Below are 19,461 nucleotides of genomic sequence, written 5' to 3' on the forward strand. Positions count from 1 at the left end.
ATTTGCTATATCTCTAATACAATAATCTTCCTTTTGATTTTTACCCCCTTTTCAACTAAGTTTCAATCTTTTTCAGACAACTTGAAGTAATTTCAGTTTAACTGCAGTTCCAGAATTAAGAGCTGATTCAGTAATTTAGCTAGAACTTATTGCCTAATTAGCATGCAATCAACTTTCAATATATCCCATATTTTACACTTTGAAATGTCAGTTGTAAAATTCCATCCATTTAATTAATTAAACTATGTTTTGTATTGAAAGAACAAACCATATTGAATATAGATGAAGTTGCTGCCTACATTTGTTACACTGTATTATATATATATAAAATTAAATTTATCTTTCTCGATGAGATAAACTGGTAGATTCCCCTCATTGTGAGTCATGCATAAATACTTTTTGTCATAATGGATGAGGTTATACCGTAGCAAAAATAGGTCTCTTAAATGGAGGCAAAGTGGGGAAGGGCAACCACCATGATGCTAAAATGACATTTGCATGATGGTGTCATCACACAAATGCTGCCATTACACATTGTGTCCTGAGACTGATCCAGATGTATATATGTCATATCATTTGTGTGATGATGCCATCATGCACATAGTCATCATCTCCCCCCGCCCACTTACCACACCCAGATGTGCTTATGGGTAAGGATGGGAGACCATGGCCATCTGTGCAGACTACTTGAATAAAGGAACATTTATGTAGTTTCATTAATAAAGAAGATAAGATATGCCATGAATTGTTATGATCCACTCAGTCAACTCTGAATTCTGGTGACTAAAGGGACACGTACAATGTTTTCAGAAGTGGTTTGCCATTGCCTTCTTGCTCAGGCTGAGAGTGAGTGACTGGCCCAAGTCACCCAGCTGGTTTCCATGACTAAGGCAGGACTAGAATTTATAGTCTCCCAGCTTCTAATCCAGTGCCTTAATTGATAGACCAATGTTTCTCAACCTTGGCAACTTTAAGATGGGTGAACTTCAACTCCCAGAATTCCACAGCCGGCCTCTCTGGCTGTGGAATTCTGGGAATTGAAGTCCACCCATCTTAAAGTTGCCAAGGTTGAGAAACACTTCAATAGGCCAATCCCTTTCATTGCTTGCTGCAATAGGAGTTTTGTTTTTGTTTTCCCAAAGCAGATAGAACCTTCTCTCCTAAGGCTTAAAAAAGGAGCTGTCCTTTCAGGATGCAAGTGTCCTAGCCAGAAAAATTGCAGTTTTCAAAAATGATGGGGATCCATACCAATGATTTTTCCCATTGACTAACTCATCACAGCCCGTTTGGTGTAGTGGTTAAGGCACTGGGCTAGAAACCAGGAGGCTGTAAGTTCTAGTCCTGCCTTAGGCATGAAACCTGCTGGGAGACCTTAGGCCAGTCCCCCTCTCTCAGCCCTAGGAAAAAGGCAATGGCAAACCACTTCCAAAAAACCTTGCCAAGAAAACTGCAGGGACTTGACCAGGCAGTCACCAAGAGTCAAGATTGACTCGAAGGCGCACTTGCATGCACACATTTTCAGCTTGAAAGTGTGGCTGAGAAAGTGGAGAAATATTTTGTTTATTATTCAAATGGTTTCATGTGCAGGCCTTAAACCTTCCTGGCCTACAGCAGGTTTTTAAGCTAAAACAGACTCCCTGTGCCTGCAATTGATTTGTGCCACAACCCATGGGTGCAGTTGCATGAATTGTTGTCAGTCTTCAGAATAGTTCCCAGTTGAAGGGGTCATACAGCACCACCGGCAAGTCTTTTGCATCCTTTCAGAAGTCATGTTACCTACCTGTCAATGTCTTATTCAAAACAATTTAAAGTCAGACCTCAACAAGTTTAGAGAACTCCCTTGTCATGTGAATAAACATTATCCCCTCCTGTTCTAGTGATGAAAGCTGCTCTGCTAACAGGCAGCCTGAAATGAATACAAGTAAAAAGGTAGAATAAATCAAAAGTGACTTTCAGGTGATAATATCTGATCTGCTCATTCCTGGAGACATTTCTATCTTGCTGTCAACTTCAGAATCAACTGAATGTTACAAGTCTCACTGGCTGTCACACTGAAGGCTGTGCTGTCCTCTTAGTCTTGTTGGAGGTTTCCTATCTTACAGTCACCAGTTTTACCTCATGCACAGATCATATTCAGATCACAGTCAGTAATTCTGGATCTGCAGTTGAGGCCTTCATTATGATTTGATAATACCCAATGATGGAACAAGAATCTGACTGCAATTTGGGCCTGCGATTCTAGCTTTTCCAGGGGAGATGAATAGATTCCCATTAGAGATCTGAGAATTCTATTAACAGTCATCTGTTTTGAAGAAAGAAGTTCCTCATGGGAAATGCACTATTTTAGCTTTTTAATTATGATAGTTAACCCTGCTTGGGCATTATTAACGCCAGAGGCTTTCATGTTTGTTTGTTTTTTTAATCTGTTCAGTTGTGTCCGATTCTCAGTGACTGCCTGGACAAGTCCATGAAGTTTTCTTGGCAAGATTTTCAGAAGTGGGTTGCCATTGCCTCCTTCCTAGGGCTGAGAGAAAATGACTGGCCCAAGGTCATCCAGGTGGCTTTGTGCCTAAGACAGGACTAGAAGTCATGGTCTCCTGGTTTTTAGCCTGCTGCCTTTACCGCTACACCAAACTGGCTCTCTTCATGGGGTAGGGGAGTCAAAAAGGTCAAGATGGCAGCAGCACAGCACTATAATAGTCTCAGTCATTTAAATGTGTTTAAATTTAATATTGCTAAGTAGGTTAAACAAGAAAGCACAGAAAGTACTTCCTTTGGACTTTCTTAGAAGTTTTTTGTTTTCTTCTATTAGAGTTTTTTCTTTGTTTTGCCATGAATGTAGAATGAATGCATCCTGAAAGAGGTTTGGGAAAGATTTATGTCTTTTTTTCCAGATCTTGTAATGATCAATGAGGACCAGAAGTGGAGGCCTGTGGTATTCCAGACATGACTAAACTATAACTCCCAGCATCCATATCACCTGGAGCTTGTAAGAATTGTAGTTCAGCAATATATGTAGGGCCACAACTCCTTCATTCCTATTTTAAATAATGGTGAAAGTACATGGCAGCTTTCAATGCATATTGTCTTTTGAAAGCCATAGATATCCCCATAAATCCAGAGAAAATTCCCTTAACTGCACACCAATATGAGTTAAATTATTTTGGCAGTATATGAATAAAATGAAATTATAAAAACATGCATGCATGCATGCATACATACATATTCTGATGCTGGAACCAGATGTAATATGCACTGTATTTTGAACTTTGTGCAAATTCTGTTCTGAGCTGGTTTAATGAACATCAGTGAATATACAGAAAGCTATGTATTCTATAGTTCGATTGCAACATTCACCATATCAGCAATGAGGAAGTTTTAAGACCTGAACTGCTGTTTAGATTTCCTCTGGATATTGCCCTTTCTTTCATACTTATATTACAACTTGTCAAATTACAATGAATAAAGACAGGTATTTTATGCCCCATAGTAGGAAACTGTCAATTTGAACAGCTACCAGTTCTAACTGCAAACTTCTAGCAAAAACTGGTTTTATGACCCGCTTTTCTAATTATTCATTTAGCAATCATACAAATATTCCTGTGGTGGTTTTCAAGAGTAGCTGTGCTTTATTTCAGTGGAAAATCTGCCTTTTCATCATACTTTATATCCCTTCCAACATGAAGTAGACTTATTTTGTTAATTTAATTATTTCATTCTCCATACTAGAGGTGAGAGTTATATTATCCAGAATTTGGAAGGGTGAGGTGAAACATCAAAATGTTGGTTATTTGTATTACTAGCATTAGTAATGGTGTGATGTTAATCTTATTTATGGAGCACAGCAGTGGTGGACTTCAGACTTCTTTTAACAAATGTAACAGGGAACAGTGCATGGTTATAGCTTACATTCTCTCTTGAGAATTTCTGTGAATATAATTACATTGCTTGGTATATTATGAAGCCCATGTAGCACACAATAATAAATAAACAACAATAGTGAAGTTAACTCCCCATGGTCCTATTTAAAATGTCCAGATTGATGCTTCCCAAGCTGGACTTCAACTCCAACAGTCCTTCAGCCAGTGTATATAGCTAGTAGTATCTGGGTATGGATCCAAATCGGCAAGATGGTGGAGGGAGTGTGGATGGAAGCCCCACTGCTTTTGAATGTGTGTGACATGGTATGCTTATTCAAAAGGGGCAAGGCTTGCACTGTGATAGTTCATCTGCCATCTTGCTGACTTTGATGCCTCCCTCCTCCAGTCTCCGCTAAGCATGGCCATGGGTGGGCACCAATTGGAGAGCATGGCAATTCTCATTGGCCTACTTGATCCATCACAGTCTGACATTATTCAGATAGTATCAGAATCAGGTGCTAGAGATGAAGGCAAGATATCTCTGTTAACCATCATTGGGCACTTCAGAGAAAGAACTGAATTTCAGTTGAAGGATTTCATGGCTGTTTTGGGCTTGTTTTAAATAGTGTTTGTGTTTGTCTTTTGTAATTGGCTCCTTTGCTGTTAATTCTGTAATGGTATTCTGTGCATGTGTGTACTGCATGAGCAAGCCACTTAAAGAAAAAATCCAAAACTTCCAAAAACATACCCCAAATAGGGTATGGATCCTAATCATAAAAAGAAAAGCTCACTGCTTCAAGAAACAAATCCATTAACTTTTACAGGAGACTTCAATATTCCACACAATTCTCTAGGAAATGAATCTAGTACAATTTTCTGCACTTGTTTTAATGCCAGTTCTCCTTCAGGTTGATGAAAGCAAATTTGCTTCAGAAATTATTTCAAATAAGAAGACAATTTCATTAAAAAAAAATCAGTGGAAAGTAGTGTTTGTGACTGAGGATAGCCAAGGGGTGTGTGAGTGTGTGTGTGCACTTTTAACCATACAATCATCTCTCAAGAGGTCTGTAGTTCTCACTTCTCAGTTAAATCCCAAGGGGCGACATCATGAGAATGTCTGTTTTTTTAAAAAAATACAGGATATATAAAAAGTACTTAAAAATTAAAAATAAGATAAATCGACTTTATCAGTAGCAATGCTATAGTTGCTGCAAAGCAGAGTATTGCCCTTGAAAAATTGCTGGAGGATCTGTTTATCCCCTGGTATGCTTTTGCTCTCAATTCTGAAGGAGAATTTTGAAAGGCCTTTGGCACCCATCTCTAATTACATTTTACAACCATTCTAAAAGGGATTGATATTTCAAGAAACTTAATTGGAATCTGCCTATGGTGAAGTCATTTTGTGAGTATGATTCCCATACTCATCTCCTAATTACTGGTGTGCCGGTTATTTATTATATGCAAATGACAATGTCAAGAAAAGTTAAACACTAATCTGGGGCATGTGATGAACTCTCTTATGCTATGAAATTCCAGTCAGATTGGCCAAATAAATAATTCATTTTGAGAAGAGAAAGCTTTAACCAGATATGGGAACTGAGTTTTACTCTCTCTTACATGATTACAAGAACAGCAGCAAACAGCCAAGAATTGTAGCCAATTCTCTTCACATCTGGTAACAGATGTGTTTCAGAAAGCATGGAAAGCATTTTATCTTACCCTTTGGAACTCCAAGAAACAGAGAATTAGTAAATTGTAAGCCATGGATTATCACAGCCTTGCTTTGCTCAGAAGATACAGCATGAATTTTCTTCCAGAAAAGTACAACAATAGCTGGAGGGTCTTCCTTGCCTTGGGCAAAAGGCAAGTCTTTTTTGTTTTGTTTGGGAGGCACAGTAAAACTGAAAGTAGATTCTATATAAATGTGAAGGTAGATTCTATAGTAAATAGTGTCTGTGGCAAATTTCATTTGAAAGATTGAGTACGGACAAGGAATTATGGCATTTCTCTTTGACTTTGGGGTAATAAGGGAGGATCTATCTGTCTGTCCATCATCTATCTATCAATCAATCAATCAATCATTGGGGAGACAACACAACAGTTGCAAAACCCATGCACATTGATTGATCACAAACAAATCGATTCCCAACAGAGAGTCACCAATCACCCTTCCACAAGTCCTGCTGAAAAAGTCAGGTCTTTAATGCTCTCCTAAAGGACAGTAGGGTTGGGGCTGTGGGGACTTTAGAGTAATGGTCTTCCAGAGAATGAAATAGGGAAAATTTATGTTCCTTAAGTTAGGAGATAAGACAGCCACAAACATCTCACTTAAATGCATGGCTGATGAAAAACATGAGGGCACCAAAAGTACTTTCTCCCATCTTTTCTCTACTCTTTTCCCAAGATACCAAAGATGCTAGCATTATCACAATTCTGATCTGAGGGCAAACTTGGCAGTCTCTGAATCCAATATACAATACCCTGAGGAATTTTATAATAATAAGCATCAACAGGTCCTTACTTTTTAAGATGCAGCAGAGTTTCTGAAATGAGTGTGTGGGTGTGTGGGTGTCACCACAATCTGTATGGATTCACTAGTGAAATGGATGCTTTGGGAAGACTTTGAATCAGGAACAAGGTAAATAAGAAGGATCTGTATTTTTTCAAGTGAGTTAGAAATTAGTCTGACTTGCTCTGAGCTGCTCCGAGTTTAGGATTCACAGTGAGTCTGTAGAGGCCGAGCAATGAAAGATTATTTTGATCTCTTTATCTGGCTCACAAGATGGGTCTTTTATGAATCTTATGAAAATCAAAGCAAAATAATTACATGCCACTCTGAGGTGGAACACAAAAGGAAAGAAATGAGGCTTTTGTAGCAGGTTGATCTCTACTGATCAACATAGCAAGAAAACTCTATAATTAGGAGAGGAGTAAGCTTAGAAAAAATGAAAGTCATGCTGTAACAGTAGAGTAAGAGGTAAATTTATACTTATAACTGCTGTAAAGAAAATTGGAAGCTACTTCTCTATATTTTCTTTCTTTTTTTCTGCACTTTTATCTTTTGCTTGTTTTCTTTCTTTCTTTTCTTCTTTCTTTTCTTTATTCTATATATTAGTTTTTGTTAGTTTTTAGCTTTCTTTATTAAAATCTTAATAACGTTATATGAACAAAGGAGAGAAGTAAGCTTGACCTAATGTATAAATTAGGACTTGCTTCTGTAGTTAGAATTAACATGTTTTCATACTCAAGCTAAGCTGAAAATCCCATTTATAATTCAGGAAAAAGAATGGATATTGATCCATCCTAGAAGTGCAGTGTGCAGTGACATCTATTTATTCGTGCTGTGTAAAGAAGAAGAAAACCTATTACAGTTTTCAAGAATAAACACACAGAGAGAGAAATCCTCATGCAGCCAATATTCTACTGTCTATTTACCTACTTCCTACCACCAAAAAGATGTGTATTTCATGCAGCCCAAAGGATATGTATAGAAAACAATAACTTTATGATACTTTGCCTGGTCCAGGGGTGTTATCTAAATTAGGCAACAACCAGGTTCTATTTTAATTCATTGCACAGAGAGGGCTCACAAGAAAAAGTGCCCCACCCCTTTTGATTTTTTTTATATTGGAGAGAATATCCCAAGAGAATGGCTTGGGATATTTGAAATATGCCTAGGTATCCTGAGTTGTTGTTGTTAGAATGCTAATAACAGCATCGTTGTTGTCATTGTCAAGATGATTACATACGCATATTATTATGAACAGAAGAGTGGTTTGGCCTCTTCCTGGCTATTGTTTATATTTTCCCACTGGTTAGTAATTGGACTAATGATCCTGATTAGTTTTAAAGTTGGTTAGGCTTTTTGTAGCTTCAGGTGTTGGAGAACTCAATGTGGTTAGCTTAAGGTTTAATATGTTGAGCAAACCAAGAACATTGATCAGTTCAGTAAACTCAAAGTAGGTCTAACCACGTTTTATGTGTTGTGCAAATTCAACCAAGGAGTTTCACACATCATGCTAAGTTTACCTCCTGGCATATGAACAAGAGAGAAAGCAAATCCATAAATTTCACAATCTTGTTTTGCATCAATTTCCTGTCCTTTTCCTTGTCCAAAGAGCCACTTGATCTGGCTAGCAACTGAATCCAGATCAGAACATTTTTTCTTTTTCTTATTGGTCAAATATGCCCTTTCATTCAGCTGAGCCCAGTTCTTCAAAGTGAGTGGTTTTCAATTCTGTAAAGTGGAGCCTAGGATTGGAGGCATAGGAAATGGGGTTGCTATAATGATCTTTCCTGCTTCTCTTAGAGACATGGGTATGTGGATGGGGAGATGTGGTGGGCAACTTCTCAGCCTTAGCAGTGCTGCTGGGCAGCTGCAGGCCTCAATCCACCATCTCTGAGTCACATAGGAAAAATAATGACCAACCAGCTTGCACAAAGTAGTCAAAACTGTCTGTCATGACCCCGTTGCAAGGCACAAAGAGCCTCACAACGTGGATCATGATCATCGGGAAGAGAGGAAGGAGATGATTAAATCAACCTTCAAACTAATCACACAAAGCACCCACACCCAGGGATGAATCTACAACTCAATGGAAGGACTTTGCAAGGTGATGCAGATAAGCATCAACGGCACAGAAGAACCCACGCCGAATGCCCCGGAGGTCGCACCTGTGCCAAGAGGACAAAGACGGCAGCCGGGAAAACACCCGACCAACCGTCACAAATCCCATCAAGGGGAGTGGGGTCAATGGAGGGTGTATGAGCACGAGGTCAGGCAAGAGGGTATAAACAGGACACCATGCCACCACACCTCCATTCCCGTTTTTCTCTCTGTCAGCACCCTTTCAATAAACCGGAAGTCCTTAATCCCTATTGAGTCCGTGTCTTATTCGGAACGAGGCTGGCCCTGACACTGTCTAGCTAACTCCTTGGCTTGATCTGCAACAGGTTTTAGATTTAAACTTCTTCCTAAAGCTTATGAATGGGGGGAAGGATAGCTACTGGAGACATAAATTTTCTTTGATATTTCTTCTGCATTTTGGAATATTCTTCCCTAAAAATTTCACTTTTTTCTTTTTCTTTTTTTTCGCTTTCTGTTACTAGACCAAATTGTTTGCTTTATTATGTTCTTTCACCACTTTGTGATTTTAATACTTACTGCACATTGGCGATTTTAAGGCCTCTTTTATGCCTGTTTGGCTGGCTTTAGCTTAAAATTCTAATTCTATTTCTTTCATTACAGCTTCCGTTGTTTTATGATGCTGACTTTTTTATGGGTACATATAGCTATTTGACACCTCACTCACACCTAAAGAACTCACTTTATAGACATCTAATGAATATAAATATAAAGAACAAAGAAACAACAAACAAGGTTTATCATTTACAAGTGATCTCAAAAATTGTACAGCCACTGCCCCTTGGAAGCAAATCTAGGCAGTGTTGCTCTAGCTGAGCCAGTAGGTCGACTCGATCTAATCTCTTTCTAGGTATTCAAGAATCTTTCCTTGTTTTTTTTTTTTTTCCTTTTATGATGTTCCTTAAGCCAGCTGGCATATAAATAAATAAAGGATGCAGAAGGACTAAACCATAAAAAATATTTATTAATCTCCCTGCTCTCTGTTCCACCTTTCATAAAAGTTCACTCTCTGGTTCTCTAGGCAAGATTCAAACCTGTCCCAAGGAGCTTAAAAGCTATTTACACAGCTGCCATGGGCCTTATGATGGAATGGCTCAAGCATGAGCCTGAAGCCATTTTTGACTTCCAATAAAAGGAATGTGTATGTACTTCACAAGCAACACCAACTCCTTTCACCAGCTTCCACTCCTTTAAAAGCTATTGTTTGCCTATAGCAAAAATCACTTTCAGGTTTTGTAATTCTCCCTGAATGGCTGGGGAAGGACTTTAAAAAGTTTTAAATCAATAATCATTTATTTCAAGAACACTGGGAAAGAAAGAGAGATGGGGTCTCTGGGCAAGAGGCTTAGGAATAAGAATTCATGGAATCATGCTCTGTATTTATTTGGATGGTGTCATTAATTCCAGCCACTTTTCAACCCTGGCATCAACCTTTAGTGACAGCATCAATCAATGTATGAATCAGTAATTGTGACACCAGCAGACAAATGCCAGCGTCTGCCACCATTTGTTTTTCCGCCACCAAGCTCCTGTATGAACAGGGAATTTCTTCCCTGAGGGACCTCACCAGGGATATTGATCAATTACTGCTGAGTCCCATTTGCATGGATTTTGCTTTTCAAAGCAAACAATTCTCTCCAAACTGCCAGCATTTTCCCTTTCTTGACAAAGCAATGTAATGGGCATTTACTCAGAAATCATCTGGGAAGAACAAGATTGCAACGATGAAACATTAAAAGGACAGTTGCCACTTTAAAGAAGAAACATACTTTTATGCCAGATTCAAGCCCCCAAGGAGAGCTGATTAAATAGTTTTATTCAATTGTTAGAGGAAGTTGGAATAATTTCAGCTGCATACAAACAGCTTGATAAAAATGTGCAGTTTTAAGCAACACTGAAGAAAAGGCTCCACTGGCATACGCTGTAAGGAAGCTTAAATGTTCTCTTCCCTGCAGCTCTCTTAGTGGCTGCCTACTGTCAAGGGATGTTTGAGACTGCGAGAGAAAGATCATCTGTTCTTCTAGAGATGTACCCTTCACTGATGGAGAAGCTTCACCCATATCTATATGAACTACGGTTGAAACATTAATGTTAAAACATAACCATGAGGTCAAATTTATCTTGTCCTAATTGATATCAGGACAGAGCTGTGGGAATTCTTACCAGTTTTCTATGTTTAAAATTGTTATTTACCACATTTCTAAAGTAATTAAGAACAACATGTTATAAGCTATGCTCATTAAACATAAAAAGTCAACTGCACAGAATGGAGCATCATTATTCATCTAACAGATTTCAAAATGTCCTTTGCATAGCGTGTCTCAATGATCTTTACAACAATCCCGTAACATCAATATTATTTATTATTATTACCATAGTAAAATGGTAATAATAATGTGTCAGAAACTTGTTGAAGGTTAACCAATCAACTGACCAGCTTGAGTTGGATGAGCTGAGATAAAAACTGTGGGTGGTGGATAATTGTATACCATTCACATTTCTGATTCTATAGCAATAGTTAGGAATGGTCCATGATTCTTCCCCTCTAATACTTTTAGTTCCTCTAGTTCAGCCTTTCTCAACCTTTTGACCCTGGAGGAACCCTTGAAATATTTTTCAGGCCTCAGGGAACCCCTGCACATTCAGGCTCAAATACAGGCCAGAAGTTACAAAATTATTATATTCATTTCATGGGTAGGCCTGTGTATATGCATTAACTGTGTTCTTAAACTAAAAATAAAGAATGAAACTTACGTATTTAATGTGAAGTTGCCTGAATTTGAAATCATTTTTGACATAAATTGTGATCTCCCAGGGAACCTCTCATGGAAACTTAGGGGTCCACAGAACCCTGGTTGAGAAACTCTGCTATAGAGGAATCACAGGGAAGGATCAACAACTCTTACTGAACCCCACATATCTCTGCAACTTGATCAACCCTTACTTATCAATGAAGCAGTCATTATGGTTGGAGGGAGTGTTAAATCTGACTTATAGGCAATTAGTCTTCCTTACACCACCCACTGAGGTACACTTAACCAGATTCCTCCCTTTGATACTTTTAGAACAAACCAACTAAAATGTTCATTCACTTGCGCACTGCTCAATAATCATACAAAATTCTTTATATATACTGGGTTATATAAAAGTTTGCTCAAAGTTAAGCATCTTGTACAAAGAGAAGTGCAACAAGAAAATGAAGTGTACAAGGCCACTAACTGAAATAATCCTGAGATAATATAGAGCCCAACCTTTTTAGTAAGGAAAGATAAATTGGGAAAACTAAGAGCAAGCTGATTCTAAAAAGACTCCATCTCTATTGTCTGGCCCTGCCTTACTGCATGGAGAAGTCTAGCTTTTTCTATATTTCATTCACATTATGTTCTGTCTGACTATTGTCATGGAAATCTCCAGCTACAGAAGGAGTTTGGCTCTAGCTGTACTCACAAGTAAACCAGGCTTAGGGAACAAAGCAAGATAGATTTATTCTGCTGAATTCTTGTACAAAACACCCTCCCTAGCCAAGCTTTATAGGAAGGAAACCCAGAAGATGGTTAGCATTGCTTTTTAAGAGATTACAGAATACTCATTATTATTCAAACAGTTTCACTATAAGCATATTTTCTATAAGCCAATCACATACAATAAGCATTAAATGTCCCTTCTTAAATTTCAGTCTCCCTTTTAACTTATCTCTATGTTATTAGGAATCTTCCTCTCTGCCAGGCAGAGACAAGGTATTGAAGCCATTATCTGCTTTCACAGCTTCCATTTGCCTGACCCCTCTACGGTTTACATCTGTTTGACCTAGCTAAGGAAAATTCCACAGCACCGTGTTGGTTAACATTAAAGTAACAAGAATTAATCTCCCCTTGTGATGCAAACAGCATACCAACTGCTAAAAGGTTTTGATTAATACCATTTCACTCAGCCATTCTGTTTCACACTGTAGCAACTTAATACTGGAGGCTGTCAGATTAGGAGCACCCTCTTGATTTCAACAGATACCTTTACCACAGCATTTTCTAGCACATTCCATGGAAATAAAGCTGGAATAAAATAAGGTTTTTTTTAAAAAAAAATCTCCATGTTAGTAGGTTTGAGAATTTGGGAACTGGCTTTGAACATTTGAGTTGGTATAAATGCTTTCAGGTGTTATTTGAATCTCTATGGATAGCAGTCAAAGGGAGTAATGTTACTATTGCACATTTACCCCAGAAATTACCTGGGAGGGATGCATGAACTTGTGTATCACATCGAGCATCCAGAAGAGCATAAAACATAAGTGACGGCTGTGATAAAAGAGTCACTGCTCCCATTTCAGAGATGCAAGTCCTTTATCCCACCCCAAATTCTCATTTATACTCTCTCTTCCAGTAGCTAGAAACAGCTTTAATCAACCAGTCCAAAGACATCTTCATTACAAAACTTTTATTATTATTATAGGGATCTGAATTATTATCTACCTCTTCAGTATCCAAGATAAGTGTAATGATTGCCTATTCTAAACACCATCAGACTCATAAGCAGGATCACAAAGATATCTGATTTATTAGAGAATAGTATACGGGTTCACAAAGAAAGCTGAGAATGGAAAAAGCACGCCAAATGCAAACTAAAAACCCTCGGTACAAACGAGATCCCTCCCCCCGTAGAATCTTCCCAGGCTCACAATCCCAGGTGCTCCTAACAGCTTCTGATGGTCCGCGGGAAAAGCCCTTGAGCACATATCCAGCAATCAAATAATTTTCCTACCTCAGATGTCAAAATAGGGTTTATCTCTAAGTCATCTTTTCCCAATCTCCCATAGCTATTTCTGTAAGTCCATATAACGAAATAACATAGCCCCTTATATTTATCAAAAGGGCAACTGAAACCCTACAGTGGAGGAGGAGGAGGAGGAGGTGGGAAGGAGAAAAAGAAGAAGAGGAGCTACAACAACAAACATCGCATTACATCATCATGCCATAGCTTCATCTGATTCCATTCCTCATCTCCCAAGGAACACAAATGAGAAGTTATATAATAAGTGACTGTGAATGGGCCCTTCTATTTTCCCATCAAATTACATCCTAAACTTACAATTTCATTTCATCCATCCTGTCTTCAGTCTTAGTGGCAGGTTTTCTCTCTTTCAGTATCTAATTTGTCTTCTGAACTAATTCTATTTGCCTTGTGATCAAATTTCCTGTACATTTTGGATAGATTTTTGTTCATTTCTCCATCCCTGGTTTCCCCTTGTATCCTGAAGTGCATGGAGAATCCAACAAATATTTCATATGAATTATAGTCATGGTCACCAAAAATTGAACTTTTTAAGGCTGCTGAGACAAGGGCCATTTTTGTTTTTGGCTATTAGGGTTTTTTTAAGGCAGCTTTGATTACACCATCCATGTGTTCTACTTTTCCAGAACTCTGGTTCTCTACCCAATGTGCAGCATCTGGAGAAGCCTAAAGTATGACATAGATTTCCCAGAACCTCAGAAATAAATGTTGACCCTGTGTTGGACCCCAGCTTATTAGGCAAATTGTATCTACACAGTACATCTCGATGTAATGTTTTATCAGTACCAATGCAGTACTTTGTTTGGTAGGGAAAATCTCAGCTGAATTACTAAAACCATCAATAACAGCCAGAAAATGAGTGAATCCTTCTGAAGTAGCAGGCAGTCCTTCGCTGTAGCCCATCTATACTATGTCTGAGGGACTATGTTGTTTTTGACCATACAAAGAAAGTTTAATTTTTGTATAATCCCTCTTTTGTACTTATCAGGGTAATTTTCCACAATGTGTTTTACCACTTTAGGTTGTTTATGCCAAAGCCCAAATTGTCATATTTTGGATAATGTTTTATTGACACCTTCACATGCCATGCTGTGAATATCAAAAATAATTTGTTCTTCTTCCCCCTATCTAGAGACCATAGCAGTTTTTGTAAAGGATAAAGCTATTGTTTTAGTATGTATCTGCAAGTGCATTATATTTATTAGTCCAACCTTGTTCTTCTGTTTGGGCCTCAATTTTCTGCCAGAGTTCAAAAATACATTTCCAAATGTTGACATGTTTCCATTGTTTTTCTGCAGCATCATGCCAATTATCTTTTGCCCAGTAGTTCATGTAATACTGTATGCTTTTCATGATATATTCACTCTCTGTAACTATAGCAACTATAAGTTCTTCCTCTTGGGCTGCAGTTTCAGAAACATTTAATACTGCGAATATTTCTGTTTCTTAAGTACTGTAGTGTTAGGTATAAAGGCTCCCATTGTTCGGCCAGTTGTAGAAAACATGGCCCACATATTAAATTTATTATCATCTTTACACTATTTTAGAACAAAGTACAGAACATGATGGTGGACACAGTGTTTGGGAACTGAAAAAGAAACACAATCCCTTGGTAGAATACTTAAAGGCTGATGAAGTTTTGTTCATGGATACAGCCCCCTAATTTATTCAAAGTAGCAGCTAACAGGGGACGCGGTGGCACAGCAGGTTAAACCACTGAGCTGCTGAGCTTGCCGATCGGAAGGTCAGTGGTTTGAATCCGCGTGACGGGGTGAGCTCCCGTTGCTAGTCCCAGCTCCTGCCAACCTAGCAGTTCAAAAACATGCCAATGTGAGTAGATTAATAGGTACCGCTTCAGCGGGCAGGTAACGGCGTTCCGTTTAGTCATGCCGGCCACATGACCATGGAAGTGTCTATGGACAAACGCCGGCTCTTTGGCTTTGAAATGGAGATGAGCACCGCCCCCTAGAGTCGGACACGACTGGACTTAATGTCAAGGGAAACCTTTACCTTTACTTTAGCAGCTAACAGGGAAGCCAAATTTGGTCTCTTCTCCTTAGTTCCAGGCTGCTTGAGTCAGAAATCTTTTCCTTACTTTCAACAGGAGTTTCTATTCTCCTTCTCCATTTGCAAATCATGCCCCAGGAAATTCTGGTCAGATCCTCCAATTTTCTCATGGTGTTTTGGATATAAAAGGTTAATATAGGTCTCTGGGGTTGACGCTGCAGGTGGAGTGAAAGGATGTAAGTTTGGAGTCCTTGGTGCTCTCCCTGGGTATTGTTTTCTGTTTTGATGATGATGATGATGATGTTACCCGTTCATGATCAAACTCACTGGAAAAGGTAGTTATGCTCAGAATGGTCAGCAGTAAAAGAAAAGAGGCCACCAAAAATCATGGTGGCTAGACAACAAAGTTGACACCACTCAGAGCTTCATTGATAGACCAAGCCAAATTATTATTGATAGACCAAGCCAAATCCAAAAACACTAGGGAATTCCTGGAAGCTTGGCATTCAGATAAATCACCCATCAATAGACACATAGAAATAATCGATATTTACAGACCATTCAAAAAAAACAAAAAGCTAAGATGGAAACAAAAAGACCAGAACACATCCCCTCCAGCAGCCAACACCCAGATAGCTGGGATTAACACAAGGCAAACAATCAAGCAGAAAACAATACCATAATCAACAATACCCTAATATTACCAAGGAGAAAACCACATACCCACCAACACTGGCAGGGCAAGCTACTGCATATAAACAGGGAGCAAAACACACACTCAACTTGCACTGATGATGTTACCTAGTTGGGTAATGAAATGTCTGCAAGCAACCAACCAACCTCAGAGAGCACCAAGGACTCCACAGTTCAACCTCGATCTGCATATATTCTCTTCTATGGGATATAAAGTTTGTCAGTGGCATGTCTGACAATTGTCTTATACTCTTTCTCTTCTCGAGTGGCCCATGGGCATCACCATGTCTCATAGTTCACCTCCACATGTCTGAACCAAACCATCTATTGGAACTGCCAATAATGCATCCACTGTCTGCTGGATTCTCTACCATTAAATGTTATATCTCACGTATATTCAACCAGTCTTCCTTGCACCACTCACTAAGGGACAGATAATCAACTTGCAATGCTTTGTGGCTCAGAAATGGCTGAAAATGGGTATCCTGAGTTGTTAGTGAATTCTTACTATAAATAAAAGTAGATGAAAGTTTTAAAAGAAATCCTGCTCACCGTCTCCTCCCATTTTTAGATCAATGATGCAATCACTTTTCAGTTATTAAGGTATGTATTTTTGAAAGTTGCTTCATTCTTTTTGTTGTTGACAATTTTTTAATGAACAAGAATTACATTATAAAAATCTTCATGCCATGGGCCAATGCAAAACATTTTGATACATGGTTTGCAGTGCATAGACTTTTCCCTGTCACAGCCTGTTAAAGGTACATAGTACCCAACATGAGCCAAGCAATTTGATGTTCTGATGCATAAAACCCCAAAGCATCTATCCACATTCCAGCACAATCAAAACATAAAAATAAAAAATTCAACAATTCATTAGTCTTCAGAACACCAAAATCTATTGCCTCAATGTGCCTAATTGTGGAGTTGGGCTGTTTTTTATTTATAATCCCAAGCATCATTTCATTCTTGCATTTCATTCCCATCTAAAATGACAGCTGGGGACTAATCTAAGATATTATGCTGCCTGAAGCAAAGTAGTAAATGTGGAAGCCATCCGGTAATAATATCCAATATCCAAAACAAGCCAAGTTACTCTGGTAACCTAGGCAGAAAATTCAATTCCTAGCGAAGTACTAGGAGTGTGCATGGACCATATGCAAGATCTGAATGGGAACTCTAAAATTGGGTCACTCCAGTATTAGGCCAAACTGATTTTGAGTCTGGATACTAAGCATAATTCAGAAAAATTCAGTTCTCTTTTCCCATAGTCTACAATAAAATAGGGCAAACTGATTTCCCAATTTCAATTGTCAGTACAACCAGTAGAATTACTTTTTAGGGCTGGGCAAAGCTTTGAATGAGTGATTTGATGCAAACGAGCTTCAATCAAATCAATGCCTTTGATGAAGATTAGAAAATCAAACTGGGAACTTGCTCTGAAGCAACAAGTTGAATCAGATGGCTTCAGAACTTCAAGAGCTTTTCTTATGAGATTCTCACAGACAAAATTGAATGTTGTAACTACAGTTCTCTTTACGGAGACTGCTCTGTGGGGTGGGGGGTAGTTGCCTGAGTGATGGGATGGGCTGTCTGACATTTTCATAAGCAGCTGGCCATTGAGATTTGTCACCTTATTAATAGGCTGACCATATTTCCTTGAGAAAAAACAGGACATTGGGATGGCAAAACGGGACAGGGTTAAACTTATGTCATATTCCGTATTCACGAAAAAGACTATAAAAAAAGTTATCGACAGTAAGCTGGGAAGGTGCGGGGAGGGAGGTGCGGCAATGGTTGGGTCCGGAGAGGCTGGTGCAGGGGTGGCGTTGGGTGGAGAGGTTGCAGGAGGGCTGAGGGAGGTGGTGAGCTGGGACAGGAGGACAGGAATGAGGCGGAAGGAGGCTGGAGAAGGGGAGGACTGAGGGCAGCAGTGGGCTGGGATGAGAGGACAGGAACGGAGGAGTCTAGTGAATGGTTGTCCCTGACAACCTGTTCCTCTCTGGCACACCCTTTTATTTTATTTTCTCCCCGCCATTTTGGCCTGAGAGCCAATCAGCTTCTTTTCTGCTGGGCATGCTTTTCCGACCGTCTTCCACTGCACTGATTGGCGGCAGCGACTCTTCCTCTTGCTCACCGCCAATCAGCTGTTCCTGCGGTTCCGCTCTAGGTTTCCCGCCAGATTGAGAACTACTGCCAAGTCAGCCTCCTTTTCAATGTCAATGTCAATTTTTTCCCGCTTTTCCCAATAACAGCTCCAACGTTTTTTAAAAAACAGGACAAAATTGACATTTATATTAAAACGACGGGACAGTTGGGAAATGTTAAAAAAACAGGACTGTCCCATTCAAAATGGGACATATGGTCGGCCTACTTATTAAACACTCTGCCTACCCAAGCTTTCTCGGGGTGCAAGGCTAGCCTTGCTTTAAAAGGCTTTGTTCACTTTACTCACCTCTGAACCTCTTTACAAATCTTAACTCTGCAATCTCTAGAACTAGTGAAAAATAATATTTCTTCTATGCTGGTCCTGCCAAGCTGAACTCAGCTCTCAGCACCCTGGATGGAGGCTCAAGGCTGAGCAATGCACGAGTATTGTTTCTTGGATGAAGTGGCCTCTTACTTCTATATTAAGCACAACAGAGTAAAGCCTATTTACGTTACAGTGAGAGAAGGTTTCACAAGCTTACCTTGACGGGTGCCGGTCCACACATTTAGAGCTTTTAAGATGTGTCGGAGTCAGGGGGGAGGCATGGCTATGAATGCCATTTGTTTTAACACCAGCCTCTTTTTCTGTGGCATTGTTTCTGCTATCTCTATTAATTAACTACCACAGAGTTCTGCTGCTAATTAACTACAGTAGAGTATTATCAGCAAAATGGGACTCAAGGCCTGACACTGTTGTAACAGTTCTTCCTGGAAGAGGTCAATCTAGCCAACCAACTATACCAGCCCTCCTGACATCCCAGAAACCCCCAGGGTCCAAAACAGCAAAACTACACTACCCCACAAGGGCAAATCATTTTTTTGTTTTTATTTTTCCAAGACCTGTTCTGAAGCACTGCCATTTTGCTCTGTCCAAGCCTGGCACCCTACTGAGGCCACTGTTGAAAGAGATCCATCCCAGGAGTGGTCAAGCTAGTCCAGCAACTAGGCAAGCTCTGAGAGCACCACAGAAAAATCCCGGGATCAGAGATATCAAAACACTCACCTGCAAAACCCCAGGAAAAGCAAGTCGGGAGGTGGGGGGCAAGTTTGAGAGTTTGAATGATAAACAATTTTGGAAGTTTAGGTTTTAAAGTTGGAGTAGGATATGGTATTGGTTCATCCAACTTCTCTATGGGCTCTTTGCTAGAATTGGGCAATTTGGAAATTTACTGTGTTGGGCATTCCTAAGTCACCTATCACTGCCTCATAAGGCGGTCAGGGAGAATATTCATAAATGTATTGCAGTAAAACCCTTGAAACTGT

The sequence above is a fragment of the Candoia aspera genome, chromosome 2, assembly GCF_035149785.1.
Source record: "Candoia aspera isolate rCanAsp1 chromosome 2, rCanAsp1.hap2, whole genome shotgun sequence".
NCBI lineage: Eukaryota > Metazoa > Chordata > Lepidosauria > Squamata > Boidae > Candoia > Candoia aspera.